Here is a 21515-nt window from a genome sequence, read left to right on the forward strand (position 1 = left end):
ACAGGAACAACTAGCTCCACCGAAGTCACCAGGGCCCTGATAGCGGTTGAAGTTGAGGCTTCATCTTCGATTCTGGACTTCATTTCGAACTCATATGCCTTCAAATCTTCAAAAACATCATGCAGTTTCATTTTCCCAAGGCTATTTGATTCTCTCATCACCATTGTTTTGATATCCCAGGCACTTGGAAGAGATCTTAAGGCGTTGATGATAGTTTCTTTGTTATCATATTTCTTTCCAAGAATTTACCACACTTGAAAACTGATCACTGAATTCCTTCATGGTTTCACCGGGGCGCATCTTAATTTTTCGAACTTTTGAGTGGCCACCAGTATCTTATTCTCTTTAGTTCTTTTGTTTCCTTCATGAAATTGAATGGTCGTCTCCCATGCTTCATTTGCTGTTGCACATTCTCTGACTTTGGCAAATATGTTTCTATCTAAAGATTTAATGATAGTGCTTCTGTAGTGGTTGTCCAGGTTGTTCCTTCTTTTGTCGTCAGCTATCCATTCACTTGTTTCTTTTTCGATCTTTATCGGTCCGTCAAAAAGAATGAACATCATCTTATCATCCATAGTGATCAGGTGCAGGTGCATTAGAATCTTCCAATCGGCAAACTCTTCACTTTCTAGCATTGGCGGTTTCTCACCGTGAGTCATGCTTGCTTCGGGTTGCTTGAGTGTTGAGACTAGCTGCTATGATACCACTTGCTAGGATTGGAATCACCGATAGAGGACCGAGGTCCGGCTAAAGGAGAATGCTTACACACTCACAACGGTTGTACTAATTTGATTAAAGATTAACACTGATCTCAATACCACACAAGTTGTCACAAACTTCTTGAATTGTGTTCAAGTGTGGAAGTAGTTTGTTTAACCTTGAAGCAACACACACAGATTGGATAATAAGGATGAATGGAATGAAGGAAGAACACAACACAAGATTTATGGATATTCGGAGATAAAACTCCTACGTCATCCCTTCTTCTCAAACCTTGAGAAGGATATACACTAAGAATATTCAATCACACTTTATAATGCTTATGTCTAAGACCCAAGACTGATTTACTGCTCTTTCTCGACCTCTCAAAAATAGCACTCTATTGAAAAGAAAACTTCTGTCAACTTACAAAATCTCACTACTCACACTTAATCAATGAGATGATTATACACTTTGATACTCTTGAACAAATTTTAAGAACAGTAGACTTGATAGCTTTTTGTAACTATATGTGTAACTTTTCTTGCAACTTCAATTATCGTAACCGTTGCTTTTGTTTTTCAGCTTCTCCTTATATAGTGGAAATATGACAACGGTCATATTTTTCTTTCAACGGATACCTACAAAGTAATCCTTGAATCTGATTGGTTGGTCAAAAGGATCTGCAATGCATTAAATGCGGTTGATGCTTCCCAAGAAATAGAACAGCCGACCAATTTGTCTTCTTATTGAGTTTAACATCTGGTCGATTCGACAGATCTCTACTTCTTGGAAGCTGCTTTTGGACTTATACCAAAATACGTATATTTGATACTTTGACAGTTTTCTGCAGTTTATAGTCTATTAATAGACTCTTATCAAATAGGAAATAACACAGTCTGTACATTTGAAATTCTCCTTCTCTCTATTCCCAAACAGAACTTGTTGCATCAAAATGGAAACTTCCAGCAGTTCCATATCTTTGATTTGATCTTGATTAATCTTCCCATTAGGATTGTACGGTCATTTAAGATTGAGCCAATGTTTTGAGCCGACCGGACATCATATCGGTTTGCTGCTTTGACCGGTTAACTAATTCTACTATCAAGTAGGGGAAACTAATCTTCGAGAGAAATTTCATTGATCCTGAATTTGAGCCAAACCGGTCTTCTACTTAAACTTATAAGAAGGATTAATTTTAGGAGTTCCGGTTTGTGCCGCTTCTATGATATCGGTTCGACCGACCAATCTTGAAGATGAGACCGCTCCCAGCTTTTCCTGCACCAAAGGTTGATTTTAATTAAGTTCTTTAGATAGTTATTTACTTATCAATTAACTATCTAATTTATCTAACTCATCCAATCAGCCAGCTAAACCGGTTGAAGCTCAACCAAATAGCCAAACTGAAAGTTAACAGGCTGATGAATGTCTAGATGTTGCTGATATAGCTGATCAGATAGCTGACCTTCTAGGACCGAACATCAGATAGAACAGAAACCACCCACCTGAACAAATCATTGGTAATACTAATGCACCTCTTAGAAACAGGAACCAACTAATGGATGGATTTGTAAACTCAACTTTTATTTCTCAAATTAAACCTAAGAAAGGGTCAAATTATTCTAACTAACGGTATTTTGATGATGAACTTGTGTAAAACTTAAATAATAATGAAACTAAGCCGACTAATTGTTTTTGTGCAGGTGCATCAAAACGAGCTAAGTTAGACTTAGCCTGAATCAGGTTCATTAGACGTGTTGGTTATTAGACGTACGTAGTTAGATGTGAAGTCTAACAAATACGTAGTTAGACGTGTAGTCTAATAAATACGTATTTAGACGTGTAGTCTAACAAATACGTAGTTAGACGTGAAGTTTAACAAATATGTAGTTAAACGTGCAGTCTAACAGACATAGTTAGACGTGTAGTCTAACAGATACGTAGTTAGACGTACAATCTAATAGGTACGTAGGTAGATGTGCAGTCTAACAAACGTAGTTAGATGTGTAGTCTAACATATACGTAGTTAGACGTGTAGTCTAATAGAGACGTAGTTAGACGTGCAGTCTAACAGACGTAGTTAGACGTGCAGTCAAACAGACGTAGTTAGACGTGCAATCTAGCAGATACGTAGTTAGACGTACAGTCTAACAGATACGTAGTTATACGTACAATCTAACAGACATAGTTAGATGTGCAGTCTAACAGATACGTAGTTAGACGTGTATTCTAACAAATGTAGTTAGACGTATAGTCTAACAGATGTAGTTAGACATGCAGTCTAACAGATGTAGTTAGACGTGCAGTCTAATAGATGTAGTTAGACGTGCAGTCTAACAGATGTAGATAAACGTGTCGTCTAATAGATGAAAGTTAGACGTAGGGAGTCTAACTCCTTCAAACTAGTCTGAAGGGACACGTAGTTAGACGTGCCATCTAACTCCATTAGACTTGGTGGTCTAATGGATCCTTCTATTAGACGGAGGCGTCTAACTTCATTACACTTGGTAGTCTAATGGAGCACGTCTAATGCCTCACTTCAGCAGTTAGAATCCATATACATACGATCAACTAGTTGTACGCTACTCCTGCTCCACTAATCCGTGTAGATCAGTACGAAAGCTAGTTGCATCCAACGAATTAATTCCACGTAAGAAAATATTTTTCCCACTAATTGTTTCTTCAGGACGATCCTAGAAGAATATTCGGCACACTACCAGAATGGTACGGCCACGGTCTTTGTGCATAGTGTCTCCTGTACCTGTGTACTATGGAGGTTGTCTAATGAATACTTGCTACGTGTCAGTAGAGAAGATTCAACCTTTGGTACATGTTCTCTATTTAAAGATCCTCAAGGACAACGGACGAGTTGCCAGTCTTCCGAACTTACAATTGATCTTACGATTTGCTCACTTGTTTACTTACTGTGTTTGTACATCAAGAGAGAGAGAGAATCAAAATATTGTCTAGCTGATTGATATTCTTCAATATACTGTAAGTTGAATAGAGTACGTTCTGTTCAACAGTGAACTAGCAATGAAACTGTATTTGATTCTAAGAAAAGTATAGTGAATCCTTCCGGTGGTTGGAAGAAGGGTGACGTAGGAGAGTTTTGATTCAGAGGACTGTACTATTGAAAATGATATAGATGTCGTCACATGCTTGATCGCAGATGACCAATCCAAGATAAATGATCTTTCCCCACAAGAATTTACTAACGATGAGTTAAGTATTGCACTCAATGACATGGCCATTGAGTATAAGAAGTTATCAGAATCTTTTTATGAAATGAAAGAAAAGTATGAGACTAATATTTCTTCTTCACACAAAATATATGAATCAAATGTTTCTGAAAAAAAAAGTGATCGAGATCTCATCTGAGAATGAGATGCTCAAGGAACAGATTCAAATTCTTTCTTCTGAAAACAAGAGGTTAAACTATGTTGTGAGTGCGAAGACAAAGTCTGGAGAAGTTGTCAAATATAAGATTAGTCTGTTCAAACCTTCTAGATTCAAATCTGGTTTAGGATTTGATAGCAATGACCCAAACCAGTCCTGCAAAATATTAAACTCATCAATCGATAAGCTTGAGCCAATAAGTTTTGTCAAAGGGAGTTTAACTGACATCGAACATGATCCAATTCATGAATAGTTAGATTTGAAGAATGAAATAACTTATGTTCCGTAGAATGTTAGCTGGTTAAAAAATAAGTTAGATGCAGCCAGCAAGTCTGGCAATCTAAAACTTGACAAGAAGTCAAGGATTTTTAAAATAAAATCATCTTCAAAAGCTAAGGGATCAAAGGCTAGCAGGAAGGCGTCTTCTATATTAAAATCATACGCATTAATCACAACTATAATGGGAAATCCATCAAAATAACACAAATATGGATTCCTAAGGGACTGATTGACCAAGAACCCAAGTGAATGTGGGTACCCAACGATTGTAAATATTATCTTGTGTAGGTACATGTAAGTGATTTCCTAGAAGATTCTGTATGGTATCAGGATAGCGGCTGTTCCAGACATATGACAGGAAACAGACGACTTCTTACCGATATAGAAGATTTCTCAGGTCCTAAGATCACTTTTGGTGACAACAATAAGGGTAATACCATGGGTAAGGGTTAGATTATCCAAGGTAATCTAACCATTAATGACGTGTTACTTGTTGACAATCTGTGATATAGTTTTACCTAATCTACAGTTTTCTAAGGACAAGGTATGTTCTGCTTGCCAGTTAGGAAAACAGGGCAGATCATCGTTCAAAAGTAAAGAGAAATCTCAATCCATCAGCTGCTTAGAACTGTTACACATGGATTTGTTTGGTCCAATTCCTGTAAAGAGCATATGAGGAATGAGGTTCACCCTAATTGTTATTGATAATTTCTCATGATTTACATGGATAGAATTTTCACAATCAAAGGATAAAACGACTGAAATTTTGATTAAAATATTTAGAAGAATTCAAAATTAGAAATTTTAAAGTATTGCTTGCATAGAAGTGATCAGGGAACTAAGTTCATCAACATACGCCTATCTTTTTATCTCGAGGAGTCTAGTATTATGCACGAGTTGTCTAGTGACAGAACTCCACAGTAGAATGGCATTGCAGAGAGAAGAGTGAGGACCCTGAAGAAAGTTGTGAGATCTATGCTTGCTGAATTAGATGTTGCTCAGAGATACTGGGAAAAAGCCATAAACACAGCTTTCTACACACAAAATCGGTCAATAATTAACAAACGTTTTGATAAAACACCCTATGAACTGTTTTACAGAAGAATTCCAACAGTTTGGTACTTTAAAGTATTCGGGTGTAAATATTTTATCCATAACAATGGGAAGGATTATCTGACCGCTTTTGATGCTAAAGCAGATGCTGGATTCATGCTGGGATACTCTTTAGTAAGCAAGGTTTACGGAGTATATAACAACAGAACTCAAAATGTTGAGGAGACCCTACATGTTCTTTTTGAAGAGTTTGTTGAAAGTAATTCCATCGATCACATCGACCATGCTAACAGATTAGAAGAGACAAATCTTGAGTCTGTTAGTGAGGATGAAGCTCTGGCTAAACGGATTTCGTTGTCTGATCCTGTGGCTGATTCGGTTGGAATCCAACTAGACGTACAAACTCCTATTCAACAAAACGTTGAGAGTTTGGACGTCGCGGAGCCATCTGGTCAGATGACTAATCCTTTAGGACCCAACTTCAGATAGAACAAGAATCATCCACCAGAATTGATTATCGGAAATCCTAATTCTCCTCGTAGGACAAGACGTCAATTGATGGATGAAATGGTCAATTTTGTCTTTATTTATCAAATTGAACCCAAGAAAATTAGTTAAGCAGTGCTTGATCCAGATTGGATCAATGCTAATGAGAAATTTTCCAAGCTGATGTAGGACAAATTTAAAATGAGCATGATGGGAGAATTAACCTTCTTCCTTAGACTTTAAGTTCGTCAGCTGGAGAAAAGAAATTTCATCAATCTAACCAAGTACACCAAAGAGTTGTTGAAGAAGTTCGGGATGGAGAACTTCTCTACTGTAGCTACTCCAATGAGATAAACATGATGGTACTCAAAATGTACATATCACCGCCTATAGAGGGCTTATCGGTTCCTTGCTCTACCTTACTACCAGCAGGCCAGATATCCAATTTGTTGTTGATGTTTGTGGAAGATTCTAGGCTAATCCTAAACTTACTCACTTTACTGTTTCTAAACGCATTATGTAATATTTGAAGGGAACTCAAAATGTGGGACTATGATATCCGAAGGATTCTAGTTTCAATTTAACTAGCTTCTCAGATGCAGATTATACAGGGTGCAAAATTGATAGAAAAAGCACGAATGGAACTTATCAGTTCCTTGAAGATCGTCTTGTCTCTTGGTTCAGCAAGAAGCAGATGTCGGTTGCTACATCTAAAGCTGAAATAGAGTACCTTGCTGCAGGTAGTTGCTGCTCTCAGCTTTTGTGGGTTCAACAACAGCTTAGGGACTACGGGATTGAGGCAGAAGAATCTCCAATTTTCAGCGACAACACAAGTGTTATCGCAATACCTACAATCCAGTGTTGCACTCTCTCACAAAGCACATCGAAATTAGACATCATTTCATCCGAGAGCATGTAAATCAGAAGCAGATTCGCCTTGAATACATCGATATAGATTAACAAACTACAAACATCTTCACGAAGCCTCTACCCGAGACTAAATTTCTCACTTTAGAAATATTTTAGGACCTGTTGATCTTGACTGATTTTATTATATGCATGAACTGAGGGGAACCTATTGTTCAAATGCAACTGGACATACAAGATTATAGAGGTCTTAATACGTCCAATGGATCTGTAATTTAAAAAACATAACTATTAGACGCATGTCTGCTCAAGTAGTTTTAACTTCTTTTGGATTCATGTCTTGATTAAAAACCTGCGCGGTTAGACATTGATGTCTAATAGACGCTTAGATGTTTATAAGACTAGAGCAATTGGAAGCTCACGTCTAACTGAACACACATCTAGCACATGGTGTTTATGCGTAATTAGACATTCTAAGTCTAATAGACTTGTGACTGTCTATAAGACAAGTGTTATTAGACGTTGACGTCTAATAGACACATATCCAAGTTAGAATTGAAGAAAGTGGAAAGTATATTAGACGTCTAACTACTTGTTTACTTAGACTTTTCATCTTCTAGCTACTGGGACAGTTGTCCTCTACTACTGTATCTGTCCATGTACTTTTTCCCGCCAAAAATAAACCAGTCACTTCTCAAATGGATTGAAGACAGGTTTCTTTCAATGTTTAAAGAGTGATAACTTTCCACTACACGTCTAATATTAATTGTACTCTTTCATGATTAATTTTAAATGATAGCTGCATCTCTTGGGAATAGGTTTTTGAAATTTTGGACGGTTCATATAATCATGAAGTTAATAGTCACGCATTAGCTTTCCTGTATTTAAAAAGCGGTCATACACAAAGGGTTGAGTATCTCTGAATCCTCGTTTCTCTCACTAGAATTGAATCTCGAAGATCATGTGTTCATCTTGCTAAATTGTCTTCTCTCTCCAAAATCTCTACAAATAGACTTTAAGTCTATCTCCACTTTAGTGATTCCAGAAATGCTTTCAATGTTTGAATCTCTAAAAGCCTCTAGGCTTAAGAAATATTTGCGTACTCAATGCATCTTTCACGAACAGGTGGTTCGTGAATTCTTTGAAACTGCTGGTTTTCATCATAACAAGTACATTCGTGCGAATATACTTGGTAAAAATATTTTCTTCTCTAAAGAAACATTTGGCATGTTCTTCAGACTTCCAACCGAAGAGATCTATGAGTTTCCCTCTTCCTCTAATGAAATTCTGTCTGAGATGACGTTCGTTTTCTCAGATTAATACTTTGAAGGGCAACTCCTTCTTGTCTCCCCTCACGGAAAGAATAACTGTATGAAGGTTGAGTATTCCCTACTCAACGACATCATTTCAATATCCATTCTTGCAAAGGACTCTTCCTACATCCACGTTACGAAAGTCTTTGAAATAATGGTGGCAATCACAAGAGGTGTAGCCATCAACTAGTCGAAATTCCTCTTCAACAATCTGGTTAAAATGATTTCCTCTCGAAAGAAGATCTTCGGATACGATGCTCCCCTTAGTGTACTCCTTTGTTGTCTCCTCGCTGAACCTGGGCACGGGTTTCAGTTCAATCCATCTAAAGTCTTGAACAGTCCGAAGGTTCTCGACTATGTTCTTCAGGTAGGTAGGCTTAGGTCAAAGAAACAAAACAGGGAAGCCTCTAACTCGACTTTAAGTTTAGCGTTAGACAAGGCCGTAGACTCCATTTCCGAATGATGTTAAAAAGGGGGAAATAAAGGGAAAATATTAGTCTTAGATCTAGGGGGAAGGAAATCTTTTGATGTTTTTCTTTGGTTATTTTTGAAAAATATTCCTGTTGTTTCAATTCAAGCTATCATGTGCTATGAAATATGAACAGTCTGTTGCTATTTACTGCATTATTGAATATTCTTATACTATTATAATATTTGATTTAAGTTTTAACATCATCAAAAAGGGGGAAATTGTTGGGTCAAAATATTTTGACTAAGGGTCAAATTATTTTAACTAACGATATTTTTATGATGAACTTGTATAAAACATAAATAAGAATGAAACTAAGTCGTCTAATTGTTTTTGTGCAGGTGCATAAAAACGTGCTATGTTAGACTTAGCCTGAATCAGGTTCATTAAATGAGTTGGTTATTAGACGTATGTAGTTAGACGTGCAGTCTAACAGATACGTAGTTAGACATGCAATCTAACAGATACGTAGTAAGACGTGTAGTCTAACAAACGTTGTTAGATGTGCAATCTAATAGACGTAGTTAGACGTGTAGTCTAACAGACGTAGTTAGACGTGCAGTCTAACAAATACATAGTTAGACGTGCAGTTTAACAAGCGTAATTAGACGTGCAGTCTAACAAATACGTAGTTAGACATGTAGTCTAACAGAAGTAGTTAGACGTGTAGTCTAACAGAAGTAGTTAGACGTGTAGTTTAAGAGATGTAGTTAGACGTTTCGTCTAACAAATGAAAGTTAGACGTATGGAGTCTAACTCCTTCAGACTAGTCTGAAGGGACACGTAGTTAGACGTGCCGTCTAACTCCATTAAACTTGGTGGTCTAATGGATCCTGCTATTAGACGGAGGCGTCTAACTTCATAAGACTTGGTAGTCTAATGTAGTACGTCTAATGCCGCGCTTCAGCAGTTGCTTGAAGTTAGTGTCCATGTACCCACGATCAACTAGTTGTACGCTACTCCTTCTCCACTAATCCGTGCAGATCAGTACGACAGCCAGTTGCATCCAATGAACTAATGCCACATAAGAAAATATTCTTCCCACTACATGTTTATTGTAGGACAATCTTAGAAGAATATTAAGCGCACTACCAGATTGGTACGGCCACGATCTTTTTGCACAATGTCTACTGTACCTGTGTACTATGGAGGTTGTCCAATGAATGCTGGCTACGTGTCAATATAAAATATTTGACCGTTGGTACCTATTCTCTATTTAAAGATCCTCAAGCAATAGACGAGCTGCCAGTCTTCCAAACTTACAATTGATCTTACGATGTGCTCACTTGTTTACTTACTGTGTTTGTACATCAAGAGAGAGATAGAATCAAAGTATTGTCTAGCTGAGTGATATTCTTCAATATACTGTAAATTGAATAGAGTCTGTTCTGTTAAACAAGGAGCTAACATTGAAACTGTATTTGATTTTAATAAAACTATAGTGAATCCTTTCGGTGGTTGGAAGAAGGGATGACGTAGGAGAGTTTTACTCCGAACATCCATAAACAACTCATTGTGTCTTTTGCATTATTTCCTTCATTCTTTCATTCGTTCTTAGCTTCAAACCCAAGCAAACGTTTCCGCACTTGAATCGCTTCAAGAGTTTGAAAAGGTTTATGAAGAATATAAAATGATATTAATCCCTAACAGGATTTCTATCAAACCATTTTCCAAAAGGTTTCATCAATAGTCAGACCCTATCTCTATTGGTGCCACTGATCCTTTCAGAAAGTAGATGAAGTATTTTTTGATCCAGATTAGATCAATGCAATGAAAAAAGAACTAAATCAATTTGAAAGAAACAAAATTAAGCTAGTAGCTCAAGGATACAGACAGGAAAAAGGAAATTCACTTTTCAGATTTGTTAAAGATTCACATATATTACTTGTTCAAATTTATGTGGATGATATCATATTTGGGTCAACTAACTCAAACTGTGTGAGAAGTTTTCTAAGTTGATGTAGGACAAGATTGAGAGTATGATTGGTGAGCTGACGTTCTTCCTTGGACTTCAAGTTCGTTAACTTGAAGCTGATATTTTCATTCATCAGGCAAAGTAAACCAAGGAACCGTTGAAGAAATTCGGTATGGAGAACTGCTTAGTTGCCTCAATGCCCATGAACTCATCCAACAAGCTTAATAAAGATGAAGGTGGCCACAATGTCGATATCATAACTTATAGAGGAACTATCGATTATCTACTATATCTAATAGTCAACCGACCAGACATTCTGTTTATTGTCGGCGTGTGCGGAAAATTTTAGGATAATCCTAAATAATCTCATTACATAATTACTAAACATATTTTAAAAATCTAAAGGGAACTCAATGTGTTGACTGTGGTATCCAAATAATTCCAGTTTCAACTTAATTAGTTACATGTAGATATGCAAGTTGTAAGATTGATCGAAAGAGTACCAGTGGAACGTGTCAGTTCCTTGGTGATCGTCTGATGTCTTAGTTTAGCAAGAAGCATACGTCCATTACCACGTCTACAATAGAAGCATAATATCTTGATGCAAGAAGTTGTTGTGCTCATTTGCCGTAGATTCAACAATAGTTGAGAGACTTTGGCATTCAGGAAGACGAGTCTCCAATCTTCTGTGACAACACCAACGCTATCACGATCACTTATAATTCAGTGTTGAACTCAATTACGAAGCATATCGACATCCGTCATCACTTCATACAAGATCGTGTATCTTAGAAGCACATTTGTCTGTAATATGTGTCAACCGATCTACAAGTGACCAATATCTTCATGAAGCCACTCCCCAAGATTATGTTTTCTTATTTTATAAATATTTTAGGTATTGTAGATATAAATTAATTTATGATGCATAAATTTAGGAGGAATTTGTTGATAAGCTGATAAGTCAGACGTGTTGAAATGACTGTTTCCAACCATACTGAAAGAATAGTCGGCTGATGACACTGTACAATAGACGAGACTGTGCTTAAGCAACTTTTAATTTTAGTATAGTAATGAACCTAAGATGTTTGGAAAAGGTTGTTGTTAACATCCGACTGATGTTGTGTGTCAACAATACGCCTTCAACACAGTTGTGTAATTAAGCTAAAATGCAAGACATGGAGATAGGCATGCAGATAGCGTAGTTAGTTGGTTATCTTAAGTGTAAATTAGACGACTCGACTTAAGCTGAGTGGTATAGATGTTTTAATCTTTTCAATACGTTGTTGTTTTATTCCTCTTTGAACAGTGAACGATCACATTTTAAAATAAATATTTCCCTCCACTTATTTTAAAATAACATGAAGACACATGTCTGTCATATTTTATAAAATATGACCTACATGCATATTTATTTAAATAATGCCATTTTATTTAATTTTAAAATAATATGAATGCATGTGTCGGTCATAAACTATAAAGTGTGCCCCACATGCCTAAGACCGTTCATATTTTCTTCGCAATTTTAAAACCCTAAATTTCTATCATCTCTCTAGAGCTCCAGCCTTCTTTTTCATCGTCTTAAACCATAATGTTTTTAAATGGTCTCTTTTGCACAAAACACAATGCATGTGAATTTCAAATCAATTCATGGAGTTGCCGAAGAAGGTGGAAATGTTCAAAACCCTATAAGCTTTCGGTCCGAGGATGTTTCTCGGGGGTTTGTTCATTATTCACGAACTAGACATTCGTGAGTTATTTGCTAAAAGGATAGCCGGAGATGCCTTTCAGACAATGGTGAAAGACGCGGAGATGTATATTTCTGAAGAGCTATTTTCCCAATATTTTGAACTTCCGATGGAAGGGCTAACAACGTTCAACCTTATTCCGGCCGAATCACTCTCAAAAATGCAAAGAGCCTTGTCTGATGTCTCCTTCCCTGTTGAAACTCATGGGAAAAAGAAGTTTTTAAGGTCGGAGTTCTTTCTGCTCAACAACCTTATTTCAAATTCTCTCCAGGCGAAGGTAGGATCGTTTGATGTCTACACTCAGGAATTATTCAAAATAATGATGGCTATAACCAAGGGAATGACCATCAATTGGTCATCCATTCTATTCACTACCTTGGTAACCATGATAACGCTGCCAAAGAAATAGAGCATTGGTTTTTATGTTCAAATGAGAAGGTTATTGGAGCATTTTAGGTGAACATGGGCAAGGGAGAAAACATTCATCCCTATAGAGTTATGAATAGTAAAAATCTCTGTAACTATTTCTCCAGGATGAAAGGGATTAAGGACACCAGCTTTAAATCTTGTGCTCAGCAGTCGAGCGGATAGTCGACTAATCTGTCCAAACGCTTAACCATCTCCCGACGCCCAACGTCATTAAAGAGAAGGAAGATGAGGATTGAGGAGTCAGCTGCGAGCTCCAACAATTTGAATCTTTTATTTATTGATGAGACTGCTAAAATTGACTCAAAGTCAAAGAAGGTAACATTGGAGCAATCTCTTACTGTAGAGGTAACTCCTAAGGTAGACTCTAAATCTACTCTAGCCGTAGTGTCTGTCACAGTCCCTACTGTGGGATTTACTGAATCACCAATTGTTGTGTCTGCTGACAAGGGTACTAAAACCCTAACTATTTAGACAGCCATTAACCCTGCTGCATCACAATCAAAACCAGCAACTCCAAAAGTTGTTGTCCTTATATCATCTGTCTCTCTAAAGACAATTAAAGGGTTATGTTGCTAGAGGAATTGTTTTAAAGGAACCCATACCTACTTCTGAACAACCTTCCCAAGTTATAAGAAAGGGAAAGACTTTGTGGTTTTTGTTCCTGAACTTCATTCCATAGTAAAACAAACAATTGATCTGATTATGGACGAGGTTGAGACAACACTGTCGGAAAGGCTTGCAATATTCGACAACTTAAGACGTAAAAGACTTTACTGAACGTTCGATCAATTCCTTTATGGTGTCGATCTCAGTCAATATCTTAAGTTTCTGGTGTTTATGGAGACCTCAGTTCTGAAGTGGGCCTACACTAAGAACATCTAGGAAGCTCTACAAAGGAGAACGTTAGTCGCGGCCATCACTAGAGGAGGTTCCTTGCACCCAATCCATCTTTAGAGAAATTCAAACTATGACCCTCTAGAGAGAACAACATAGTTGAATGCCAGATTCAACGTTAGACTGCAAATGATCATAGACTCTTTCAGCTCTACTACCATATCGTTCATACATGGAAGTGAGTCCTCCGGTGTTGTTGAACAACAAAGGGAGAAGTCTTTGACAGTGTTAAACTGTTTAGATGCAAAAGAGAAACTTTTCAACGTTAAAAAGTTAATATTCCCTACTACTTTCCATGATATAATAGCAGTTGCCTCTTCAAGTTTCTGTGCAGCAGCTTAGTCAAGTTTCTGTTCAACTCCTTATTATTTTTGAGCAGCAGTTTTCCCAAGCTGTTAAGCAGCACTCTTCTCTTGCTCCGAAGAAAGAGTTATATTAGGTGGTTGAGCAATACTCCTCTCATGCCTTTGAGAAAGAGTTCTCTAAAGTTGTTGAATGACGTTCTGATAGGATCCGCTTAATCAATAGAGATGGGGGTCTGGCTATGGATGAAGGCTTATGAAAAACAGTTTGAAAGAAATCCTGTTAGGGATTTAATTCGCTTTCTATTCTACGCAAATACTTGTAAACACTTGAAACAGATTCAAGGCAGAATTGTTTACTTGGATTTGAAGCACAAGATGAATTATGAAAACATGACAAAAATAGAAGAACACAGAAGTTTGTTTATGGATGTTCGGAGAAACTCTCCTACGTCACCGCTTCTTCCAACCACCGGAAGAATTCAATATAATATGATTCGAATCAAAAACATTTTACACTCACTATTGAACATAACACTTTCTATTCAATTACAAGATGAAGAATATCACTTAGCTAAAGGTGTTTTTTGATTCTAGCTCTCTCTTGATTCACACACAGTACAATCAGAAAGCAGCTTCACAATATGAATATTCAAATGCTTTAATTCAGTAAGTAAGATGATCGAATAGTTTCTCTCTGTAAAATTCGATTGCTTGTTCGTTATGTGAGGTAGATTGTCCGTTGTCCTTTAGATTTGTTAAATACTGAGCAGAGACAAACGGTTGAATCTTTTAGAATGATACGTGGCACTCTTCCATTGGAAAGCCTCCATTGTACACAGCAGGTTCTGAGCACAAAGATCGTGGTCGTACCCCACTGGTAGTGCGCCGAATATTCCATCAGAGTTGTACCTGCAAAATAAGTAATATGAGTAAAATCTCTTACGTGGCATTCGTTGGTTGGTTGCATATAGTTGTTGTACTGATCTTCACTAGAAAGTGGAGTAGGAGTAGGGTACAGTTATAGCACGTGGGTAGGTGAATGCTAGCTTCAAGCATACTACTTAAGCTGAGCATTAGACGTATTTCAGTTAGACGGATTGTGAAAATAAGTCTAATGAAATCAAACATCCCCTTTTAATAACAAAGTCTATTAGACCGCCTGGTCTAATAGAATTAGACTTACATCTAATTTACACTAACCATTAGACTACACGTCTAACTCCACTGAGTTAGATTGCACGTCTAATTCCGGTTCTACCTCAGACTTGTCTGAAGGAGTTAGACTCACGTCTAACTTACACTTTGCATTACACTACCCGTCTAATCATTCACTAACCATTAGACTACACGTCTAATTCCGGTTCCTCAGACTTGTCTGAAGGAGTTAGACTCACATCTAACTTTCACTTTGCATTAGACTACCCATCTAATCCTTCACTAACCATTAGACTGCATGTCTAACTCCACTGAGTTAGACTGCACGTCTAATTCCGGTTCTACCTCAAACTTGTCTGAAGGAGTTAGACTCACGTCTAACTTTCATAATCTATTAGACTGCACGTCTAACTGCACTGAGTTAGACTGCATGTCTAATTCTGCACAAATATATTAGACTGCACGTCTAACTCCACTGAGTTAGACTACACGTCTAACTCCACTGAGTTAGACTACACGTCTAATTCCGAATATATTAGACTGTCCATCTAATTGCAAATATATTAGATTGCACGTCTAACTTCGCTGAGTTAGACTGCACGTCTAATTCCGCATATCTATTAGACCATACGTCTAATATGAGAATACATTAGACTGCACGTCTAACTCCGTTGAGTTAGACTGCACGTCTAATTCTATGCATTCATTAGACTGCACGTCTAACTCCGTTGAGTTAGACTACACGTCTAATTCTATGTATTCATTAGACTATACGTCTAACTCCGTTGAGTTAGACTGCACGTCTAATTCTATGCTTCTAATGCCAAAATCGGTCCAATGACCCTCATTAGAGCCAAGTCTTATGAAATATGATTTCTATACACCTGCATTAAAACACATAAGTTATTTCATAATCAAAATCTCAATGGTTAAATTATTTCAACACTTAGTCAAAATAATTTGACCCAATAATTTCCCCCTTTTTGATGAAGAAATTGGAAACCTGCATACATATACCAAAATATGCATTCATCATATAAATAAACCAAACCCTGTTTGCATGCAAGTAAAACATTCAAGATATCAAAATCAATCACAAATGAGTGTTTTCAGAAGAAACACACAAAATATTGTTTAAGGTAACCAAAATGAGTTTACATTAGAAACATCATCAAAATATTCAAACAAAAATTTCATAAAGAAATAGATATTCTATTCTTCTTCTTCATATCACTTCACTGGAAAGGATGATTCTTCAACCTAGGAGGTCTCTAAGACTGCATTTAGAGGAGGGTTGGAGATATCTCTTTTCCTTTTCTTGGATTTGAGTGTTTTCACCCGTTGAACGTAATCAAAAACCTTCTAGTTGTTCAGGATTTTAGAAGGAAGGTGAAAACTCTTACCGGGTTCATTCAGAAGGAAACAAAGAAGAGAGCTAAGAGGACCATCAAAACCGAAAATAGTCTTTCGAGCAACAACAATTCTGACAAGATTTCCGAAGAGGAAGCTTGTCCAGTTGACAAGAACACCCCTGGTGATAGCTATCATTATCTGAAATACCTTCGTACAATATTTGTAAGAAGATTCTTTGGATATAAGAGATTTCGAGATGATGTCGCTTAGAAGAGCAAACTCATCCTTCAAGAGATTTTTCTTTCCATGAAAGTCCACATGAGGAGAATCAAAAAATACTTTCATCATTATTATCATTATTTCATCTAGAGTGGATGAAAACTCATCAATACCTACTTTTGGAAGTTGGAAAAACGTACCGAAGGACTCTTCGGTAATGCAGATCATCTGAACCATTACGACCCCAGCAACAACTTTATTCTGATAAAAGTCAGTCGTTTTGAAAAATTAATGAACCAACTGTTCATGATAGAGTTCATGAGGGGTGAGGAACTTTCTCAGCCCGGATTCTTTCAGAGATTCAAACATCTTGATCATACCCAGAAATCTCAGAGTGGATACGGATCTAAAATCCACCTGAATCGATTTTGGACGGAAAGACGACATTTCGATTTGATGAACAAGGATTTAGACGATTCGAATTCTAGAGAGAGAGGGATTTCTAAGAACTCTAATCTATAGAATGAATAACCCTACAAATATCAATACCTAATGTGTAGGAATTTTCTAATGATTACTCCTACCATCAAGAACCCAAAAGTCTGTTCCCAATAAACGTATCATTTAATGTTAGCATGAAACTGATCATTTAATACTAAGTATACAAGCAAAAGTTGTCAAACATATTAGTCATTCTTTGTATATTGAGAGATACGTGTCTTCAATTCTTTTGAGGAATGACTGATTTAATTTTCGGCGGCAAAATAAACTTGAGTAGAAACAAGCAAAGGACAGCTGTCCAACTAGCCAGAAGATGAAGAGTCTAATTACACCAGTAGTTAGACGTTTATTCTCCTTTTCACATTTTCAATTTCCTTTTGAAAATCAGTCTATTAGACGTATACGTATGATTATGCAAAAACAACACGTGAGACACGCGTGTCTGGTTAGACGTGCGCATCCTCTTGCTCATGACGTAAAAACGTCTAACGTCTATTAGAAGTATCCGTCTATTAGACGTATTTGTCTATTAGACATATCCGTCTAACCATGCAGGTTAGAATAACCAAGTCAATAATTCCAGATGAAGATGAAACTACTAAGGTAGACGTGCGTTTAAGTAGCTATGTTTCTCAAACTCTGAATCCTTAGGACAAATTAAGACCTCTGTCTTTCATGTCTGTGCAGTTGCGTTTTGAACAATACATTCCCCCTTAATTTATACACGTAATCACATTAATCAAGATCAACAAGACCTAAAATGTTTCTAAAGTGAGAAAACTTATCTTCCGTTAGGGGTTTCGTGAAGATGTCTGCAGTTTGTTGATCTGTAGGAACATGTTCAAGACGAATCTGCTTCTGATTGACGTGTTCTCGAATGAAGTGATACCTAATTTCAATATGCTTTGTCCGAGAATATAGAACTGGATTGTAGGTGATTGCGATAGAAATTTTGTTGTCGCAGAAAATTGGAGATTCATGAGCCTCAATCCCATAGTCTTTGAGCTGTTGTTGAATTCACAGAATTTGAGAGCAACAACTTCCAGCTGCAAGATACTCTACTTCAGCTGTAGATGTGAAGACCGACGTCTGCTTCTTGCTGAACCATGTGATTAGACGAACTCCAAGGAACTAGCAAGTTCCACTTGTGCTTTTTCTATCGATTTTGCACCCTGCATAATTTGCATCTGAGAAACTGGTTAAATTGAAAATGTAATCCTTCGGATACCACAGTCCTACATTTTGAGTTCCCTTTAAGTATTTAAGAATACGTTTAGCAGCAGTGAAATGAGAGAGTTTAGGATCAGCCTAAAGTCTGCCACAAACACCAACAACAAATTAAATGTCTAGCTTAATAGCAGTTACATACAGCAAGGATCCGATGAGTCCTCTATATGTTGTTACATCGACACTTTGGCCACTTTCATCTTTATCCAATTTACTTGAAGAGATCATTGGAGTAGCTGTTGCAGAACAGTTCTCTAAACCAAACTTCTTTAGCAGTTCTTTGGTGTATTTGGCCTAGTTGATAAGAGTTCCGTTTTTTAGCTGACGGACTTGAAGTCTAAGGAAGAATGTCAATTCTCCCATCATGCTCATTTCAAATCTATCCTGAATCAGCTTAGCAAATTTCTCGCATAACTTGGGGTTAGTTGAACCAAAAATAATGTCATCAACATATATTTGAACAAGTAAAATGTGAGAATGTTTAGTAAATCTAAACAAGGTTTTATCCACAGTTCCAACAACAAAGTCATGATAAACAAAAAGTTGGTTAATGTGTCGTACCAAGCTCTAGGAGCTTGTTTCAGACCATACAATGCTTTGTCAAGCCTATAAACATGATTTGGCAAAACATGATCTACAAAACCAGGGGTTGCTCAACATATACTTCTTCACTAAATTACCATTTAAAAATTCACTTTTCACATTCATTTGAAAGACTTTAAAATTCTTAAATGATGCATATGCTAGGAAGATTCTGATTGTCTCTAGTCTTGCAACCGGTGCAAAAGACTCATCAAAATCAAAATCTTCCTCCTGTCTGTATCCTTGAGAAACTAAACGAGCTTTGTTTCTAATGACTAAACCATCTTCACTAAGCTTGTTTCTAAAGACCCATCTTGTTCCTATGTCTGACTTGTTAGTTGGTCTAGGAGTAAGATACCACACTTTATTTCTCGCGAATTGGTTTAACTCCTCCTGCATAGTATTGATCCAATATGGATCAACTATAGCTTCACCAATTTTCTTGGGTTCAATTTGAGAAATAAATGCAGAGTTGACCATTTCATCCATCAGTTGACGTCTTGTCCTTCGAGGAGAGAAAAGATTTCCGATTATCAGTTCTGGTGGATGATTTCTGTTCCATCTAAAGTTGGATCTAAGGGGATTGGTCATCTGAACTGGTGACACCGCAACATCGAAACTCTCAACTTCTTGTTGAACAGGAGTTTGTACGTCTGATTGAACTTCAATCGGATCAGCCACTGGATCAGACAGATCCATCCGCTTATCCAAAGTTTATTCTTCTTCACTTACAGACTCAAGAATAGTCACTTTTAGTCTATCAGCAAGATCAATGGGTTCATTTGATTTGCTCTCAACAGTCTCATCAAAAACTACATGGAGGGATTCTTCAACAGTCTATGTTCTTTTGTTGTAAACTCTGTAAGCCTTGCTTACTGAAGAGTATCCCAACATGAATCCCTCATCTGCTTTAGCGTCAAAAGCGGTCAAATAAACCTTTCCATTGTTATGAATAAAACATTTAAACCCAAATATCTTAAAATAAGAAACTGTGGGAATTCTCCCATAATACAGTTCATAGGGAGTTTTATCAAAACGTTTGTTATTTATTGACCGGTTTTGTGTATAGCAGGCAGTACTAATGGCTTCCGCCCAAAACCTCTAAGGAACATCTGATTCAGAAAGCATAAATCTCGCAGCTTCCTTTAGAGTTCTCACTCTTCTCTCAGCAATGCCGTTTTGCTGTGGAGTTCTGGCACTAGACAACTCGTGCCTAATTCCAGTTTTCTCGAGATAAGATGATAGGTATTTATTAGTGAACTCAGTTCCCTGATCACTTCTAATGCACGTGATATTTAAAGATTTTTGATTCTGAATTCCTTTAAATATTCTAATCAAATTTTCAGCAGTTTTATCTTTTGATGGTAAAAATGCAACCCATGTAAAACGAGATAAATCATCAATAACAATTAGAGCGAATCTCATTCCTCCAATACTCTTTATAGGAATTGGACCAAACAGATCTATATGTAAAAGTTCTAGGATACGGCTGGATTGAGATTTCCCTTTGCTTTTGAACGATGATCTGCCCTGTTTGCCTAACTGGCAAGCAGTGCATATCTTGTTCTTTGAAAACTGAAGTTTGGGCACACCAATAACTAAATTCTTTGAACAAATGTTGTTGATGGTTTTAAAATTCAAATGGTTCAAACGTTTATGCCATAACCATTTCTGGTCATTCTTGGCAATAATGCACATAGGATCAGAAGACTCTTTTTGCCAGTTCATTTTATATGAGTTTCCTACTCTACTTCTAGTCAATAAAATGTTTCCATCTTGGTCTTTAAGTAAACATGCATGAGTTTGAAAGTCTACCGACAAACCATTATCACATAATTGACTAATACTAATTAAATTATGACACAGATTGTCAACAAGCAGCACGTCATTAATAGTTAGATTACCATGGATAATCTTACCCTTACCCATTGTCTTACCCTTCTTGTTATCACCAAACGTGATCTTAGGTCCAGAGCAATCTGATATATTAGTAAGAAGCCGTCTGTTTCCTGTAATATGCCTGGAACATCCGCTATCAAGATACCATACAGATTCCTCCAGTCCTTCGTTTATTTGTACTTACATAAATAGATATTTACAATCTTTTGGTACCCACTTTCAATTGGGTCCTCGGTCAATCAGTCCCTTAGGAATCCATATTTGAGTTATTTTGATGAATTTCCCATTTTGTGCCGTGATTAATGCGTATGTTTTTACTTAGATGACGACTTTCTGCTAGCCACTGATCCTTTATCTTTTGAAGAAGACTTTCTTTTAAAACTCCTTGACTTAGAGTCAGGTTTTAGATTGCCAGACTTGTTAGCTGCTTCTAGCTTATTCTTAAGTCAGCTAACAGTAGTCGGAACATAGATTGTTTCATTTTTGAAAGCAACTTCTTCATGAATAGGATCAGGTTCAATGTCAGTCATACTCCCTTTCACAAAGCTTATAGGCTTAAACTTGTCAGTTGGAGAATTTGACTTTTTGTAGGACAGATTAGACTCATTGCTGTCAAATCTCAATCTGGATCTAGATCCAGAAGGTTTCAACATGCTGATATGATGTTTGACAGCATCTCCTTATCTTGTCCATGCACATACGACATAGTTTAACCTTTTATTTTCA

This window comes from Impatiens glandulifera, chromosome 3, assembly GCF_907164915.1.
Source record: "Impatiens glandulifera chromosome 3, dImpGla2.1, whole genome shotgun sequence".
Classification (NCBI taxonomy): Eukaryota; Viridiplantae; Streptophyta; class Magnoliopsida; order Ericales; family Balsaminaceae; genus Impatiens; species Impatiens glandulifera.